This window comes from Miscanthus floridulus, chromosome 14, assembly GCF_019320115.1.
Source record: "Miscanthus floridulus cultivar M001 chromosome 14, ASM1932011v1, whole genome shotgun sequence".
Taxonomy (NCBI): domain Eukaryota; kingdom Viridiplantae; phylum Streptophyta; class Magnoliopsida; order Poales; family Poaceae; genus Miscanthus; species Miscanthus floridulus.
The window spans coordinates 19,257,063-19,263,553 of NC_089593.1; positions in this window are offsets into that span (position 1 = coordinate 19,257,063).

The window sequence follows — 6,491 nt, forward strand, 5'->3', positions numbered from 1 at the left end:
GAAAAGCAAACTCAAAATTTGCCCCCTGAGGTGAAATAATAACAATACCAATGCCACCACCTTGCTTGCATGATGATCCATCAAAAAATAGTGTCCAAGGTACTAGCTCTACATAATTAATGCTTGGCTTGTGATGTTGGGTGATGAAATCGGCTATTACTTGTCCTTTGACTGCTTTAGCCGACTCGTACCTCAAGTCAAATTCTGATAACACGAGAATCCATTTTCCTACTCTCCCATTCAGTATTGGCATCGATAACATATGCTTGATCACATCAGCCTTGGAAACAACCGTACACTCGACCGATAGTGAGTAGTGCTACAACTTGGTGCAAGAGAAATATAAGCACAAGCATAACTTTTCGGTGGGAGAATATCTTGTTTCTGGATCCAGCAGTCTTCTACTCAAATAAAAAACAACCCTCTCTTTTCCTTCAAATTCTTGCATCAAGGCCGACCCAATTGTCTTGTCATCAGCCGATATGTACAACTTAAAAGGCTTACCTTGCTGAGGAGGGACCAGCACAGGTGGACGCTTCATATATTCTTTTATCTCTTCAAACGCCTTTTGTTGTATGTCACCCCACTTGAATTCTTGATCATTTTTCAACTTCAACAGGGGAGAAAACGGTAGGATCCTTTCTGACAAATTTGAAATAAATCTTTTGATGAAATTGATTTTACCAAGCAGAGACTGCAACTCTATTTTAGTAGTTGAGGAACTGCTTCATCAATCGCCTTCATGCTCTTCTGACCAACTTTGATTCCTCTCTCGTGGGCCATAAAACCCAAGAATTGTCCAGCTGACACTCCAAAAGCACACTTATTAGGATTCATTTTTAGACCATGTTTTCTTGTGCATTCTAGACTCTCCCGCAAATCAACTAGATGCTCTTTGTACCCTTTGGATTTTATCATCACATCATCAACGTAGATTTCAACAATCCTGCCGATCAACTTGTGGAAAATATAATTCATCGCCTTCTGATAAGTTGCGCCGGCATTCTTTAGACCAAAAGTCATCACAACCCACTCAAATAAACCGATTGCGCCGGGGCACCTGAAAGCGGTCTTTGCTATGTCTTCCGCAGCCATGAAAATTTGGTTATACCCTACATTGTCGTCCATGAAGCTAATAACCTTGTGCCCGGCTGCTGCATCTACTAACATATCGGCTATCGGCATTGGATAACCATCCATGGGTGTGGCTTTGTTCAGATCCCTAAAATCGATGCAAACCCTTAATTTTCCATTCTTCTTGTATACAGGGACAACATTCGATATCCACTCTGCATATCGGCATGGTCGGATAAACTTCGCCTCCAATAACCTTTCAGTCTCCTTTTTAATATCATCGAGCACATTCAGATTGAATCTCCTTGGAGCCTGTTTAAATGGTCGATATCCAGGTTTGATTGGCATCCGATGTTCAACAATTGACCGGTCTAGACCAGGCATCTCATAGTACTCCCAAGCAAAACAGTCTTTAAATTCCTTCAATAAATCAACTAACTCTCGCTTATATTCAGGATCCAACTTGGCACTTACATACGTCGGCCTAGGTCTATCTTCAGAACCAATATCCACTTCTTCCAATTCATCGGCCGATATAAAGCCATGTCCTAGTTTACCATCTGTGCCATCTATTGGATTATCCATTAAGACAAATTTTCGAAGCCGATTGCTTGGATCGGTTGTTGGCTTCCACCATTGACTCTGAATTCTGATGACAACAGAAAAGTCACCTAAACATCAGTCGATGGTTGCTTTCTATCGGCTGTTTTCTTAGCACGCCATACTGGAGGCTTGCCGGATGTCTGAGCATGTTCCAATTCTTTATCCCTTAGGCATTGCACCCTTCTCTTCTGGCTTCTTGTCAAACCTCCTGGACACCATTGGCCTTCCTACCAAATGTACCCATTCTTGTTGCCTTCTTCTTCATAATCAGCCCAGTCTTGATTAACAACTCTTTTCCCAAGCCGATCATGAACACTTCCATTTTTTAAGCATCGATCCATGTTATTATGATGAGATGTATCTTGAGTATGGATAGATCGGTGGTTGGTTTGAGACTGCCTATACTCCCGATATTGATTGCTATATTTTAGACAGTCATGTCTAGGAGGCAACTTCAAACCTTCATTCCAGCAATGTCTGAAGAAAGGACAATTCTAATGTAATTCGGCTTGCTCCCTTTTATACCTCTCTTGTTTCAGTTGATGCTGGTATGCTTGATCTTTTAACCAACGCTGATAATCCTTTTTCTTCTGTCGCTGCCATTTATTCAATAGAATCTGAGATGTGACCCGCGGCTTTGTCATCTCTGCTTTTGATGTCTTCCCCTGCTCGTATTGGCTCTTTTGCTCAGCACGACGTCTTCTAATCTCTCTGTACTCATCAGTCGATATTTGCATCTCGGGATCGACTGTTCTAGCTTCTTTTGATTTGGTTGATGTTAGGACCTTAGTTTTTCCTTTGAATAGCCTAGCATCAACCATGTTTTGATCTCCTAGGAAAGGATTATCATCAACTTTCATTTTCCGAGGAGTATCAAATTTGAGCCTCCCCTGCTGAATAGTCCTCTGTATATGCTGCCAAAAAATTCTGCATTCGTTGGTGGAATGAGAAGTAGCATTATGGAATTTGCAGAACTTCTTATTCTTTAATTGATCAGGGGGCAACATGACATGACCATCGGGCAACTTGATCTGCCCTTTCTTAAGTAAGAAATCGAAGAGCTTGTCTGATTTGGTGACATCAAAGTCATAGCTCTCCTCAACTCCTCTTCCCCAAGGATTTGGCACCATCACTATCCTTTTGCCCCAATTCCATTCAGCCGCAGCAACCTCTTCTTCTTCATCTGCATAACTGTCATCGACTGAGTATGGATCATAAGCTCTGGCTACTGTGGTATTCTTCTAGAACTGGGTATCTCTGCGCATACTCTGGAATTGGCTATTGAGTGATGCTACTCGTTGAGCCAATTGACCCAAGTTGTTAAATTCTTGTCCCAGTAGCTTTTCTTTCCACATCGACAGCATTCCTTAAACAGCTAAAGCAGCTAGTTGATCCTTAGCCAAGTTTAAGGAGAAGCATAAGTTCCTGGTTTCTTGGAACCTCTGAAGAAATTCAGTGCCCGATTCATTAGTCTTCTATCTTATAGTTGTTAGATCGGTAATCTTCTTTTCTCCAGTCCTAGTATAAAAATACATATGAAACTTCTTCTCCAGGTCAGCCCAATTGGCAATCGAATTGACTGGTAGTGACGAAAACCAAGTGAAGGCTGGCCCTGACAGGGACAAGGAGAAGAAATGAACTTGATGGGCATCCTCAACTGATGCTTCACCCAATTGTGTAAGATACCGACTGATATGTTCTATCATGCTTGTACTATCTTAGCCAGTGAACTTAGCGAATTCTAGGAGCCTATAATTTGTTGGAAGAGCGACCAAATCATACCATTCTGGATATGGGCGTTTGTATGAAAAGGTCAGCCCTTTTTGCTTCCGACCGAACTGATTCTTCATCATCTCGGTCACCCTCAGCGGTAATTCATCAGCTTGCGTATTTGGATTTCTCTGTACTTGCTGACCCATCTGTGGATTGAAATCCCATGTGCCCTGATATCCTAGATTTGGCATCATATGAAGGGTGTTATAATCTATGCCATAGTGATACCCTTGTGGAATCTCGATCTGTTGAGTCCTCTGCTAGCTTGCTGTTTGAAGTCTTTGATTATAGATATAAGGATCTATATATCTATGGATCCTTTGAATCGAGGGTGCTATTTTTTGAGCCGACGACGGTATGTGACCTGATGTGCCAAAATTGATCACCCGGTTCTGACTTTGCCCCACTGGCTGTTGCACATGCTATATTGACGGTCCAGGATTATACTGTATCTGATTTGTAGTAGTACCTTGAGCCTGTTCAGATGAACCCTGAACTGTCTGGACATCACCACTACCAGCTGGTGCTGCTTCTTGATGGCTGGTACCGACTTGATTAGTCCCTTGGGTCGACAGATCTGGAATATTATAATAAGCCGGTCTGCCTTGACCAACTGGAAATCCATGAATCGCCTCTCTCATGGCGTTGTGGAATATGTCCACGAAAGCTTCGTTATGGCTTGATATGGCATCATGAATAGATTTGTCTACAACTTCCTTAAAGAAACGCCTGTCTTCATCTTCAGTCGTATCTGTCTGCCCATGTAGTAGAACTCTTGGTAGCGGAAATTTCTGAACAATTGTGTTGTCATGTGTTTTGGTGTAGGACAACAAACACTTGTTCTGAAACTCTTCTATAGCTTTGCTGATGATACCCTTATCCCGATCAGGTAGATCTTCATAATGCAATATAAGAATGTCGTTGTTGTTGTGAACCGCCATGACGATTGTGGTGTCCCACTAGGCGTGCTAGAAATGTGTGTCGACACAGAATTTTCGTCTCTGTGCCGAGGACACACGCAGCAAGCCGAAAGGGTCCGCTCAATGGAGCAGATCCGCCTAGCTTCAGCGCAGTGATGGTCGATCCTACACAATTCTCCCGAGACGTGCCAGTCAATTTGACCCTGCAATTGACAAGGAGAGAAAGTTTATCAGTAATTTTGGGCGAAACTTGCCGGTGTTGCCAGACAGTCCCAAATATGTGGCTCTGAGAGCCGATATGAAAAGAGATCGACTAAATAGTCGATTTCAGCATATTTATGAGAATAAATCAGTTAGAGCTCATTGGGTTGTATAAGAAGAATCGGTTATCATCAGGATAAATGTCGTTATTCGAACAAATATTAATCAATGGCAATAAGATATCAACAATGATTGGTTTATGCTAAGCCAGTGATTATAGGTAACCGAACCCCTTTTTATATAAAGAAACAATTCAACTCCACTTAACCGTTTAATAAAGGTAGATCTAATGAACATGTTAGATCTCATCTATCGCTATAACTAGTGGGGCATGAGGCAGAATCATGCAGGCCGTAGAAATAATAACAGACTCGACAACCCTAACTCATTACTAATATCAGTGGGGCATGAGGCAGAATCTTGCAGGTCGTAATACAATAATAAGATCATGGGGCTAACATATCTTTCAACATATCTTTACTTCAACGGTCTCATGATGCGAACTGTTCATGAAAGCACTCGATATCGGCTAAAACAGTCGATTCAGGCATAACGTACAGTTAAAGTCATGCCTTATCAGGAATAGATCTATCAAGTAACGATCCCCACTCCTCAGTGCTAATAGTGGGGTGTGAGGCAGGATCACATAGGCCATGATAACGGGCCATGGAACGATTTTCGCTAGCCAATAAATCTACTCAAGACGTAACATGCTTTAACCGCACGCTATGCACGATCAAGATTGACATAAAACAGCCAATAAAATATAACTCATCGTTTAACGTGTAGATTAGATCAGTTTCAGATTAACAAACGATGGGCTAAACAAGATATAAGGCCGATCTAGATCAATCCCAATCAGGCAGAGTGATATTGCTATAATTTAGATAAACAATGAAAGCATTAAGCAATATTGGTAACTTAATGAACCTACCAAAGACTGCCATACTAGGGTAGAGCCGATAACTTGACCTTGATCTAGTTCGAGCAGTGGGGTGTGAGGCAGAATCACACAGGACATACTTGAACTAGACAAGAGTCGATAACTAGCCTATACCAGAGTCGCAGTGGGGGTCGACCGGATCGATGCAGCCATACGAACAGAGGTATAAACCATGATGGTACTTACAGACAAGCAGTGGAGGTCGACCGGATCGATGCAGCTGTACTCGCTGAAGAACTCACCGAGATCTACTCTACTCCTACTCCTAAGGGGTGGCTGGAGCTGAAAAAAGTAATTGACTTGTATTTGGATTGATTGTTGTCTTTTTACAATAGCCGAGGTTTGATATTTATACCCGGGACCTGTGCATGACTCCTGTCTAAGCACGACTCATCACAATTTTTGACCCTAAAGAACACATTCCTAATTTAAGATAACTTGGACCTAATCTTTCCCTTTTTGTAGAGTCCAACATGTTTTGTCTTGGCGCCGAACGTAGCCTTTGCCATTATCCGCTGGAGCTATCTGAAAATAGCTGATTCCAGTTTTTGCATCCGAATCGGCTGGTTCTGATCTGCACGCAATTGATTCCTTGATGACATGATCTTAGGAGCTTTCGAGTCCCCATGACTCTCCTTCCAAAATTTGGTGTAAACAATATAAATATAGTGTATATCTAAGTGTATAGTGTTGGGTTGATCTGCGCCCTGATCGGGGGCCTTGATCTGCGCCCTGATCGGGGGCACCTAGCCTATTGACTGGCTGGTGGGGCCCCGTCGCGTAGCACTATAAGAGGGAGGTGTGGGGAAGGGCACAAGGCATGAGGTTCACCGTAGCTGCCCTAACCCCACCTACAACCCTAACCAATCAAGGGGGTGCTGTAAGTGACGGGAAGCTCCACCGCCTTCACCGCCGTC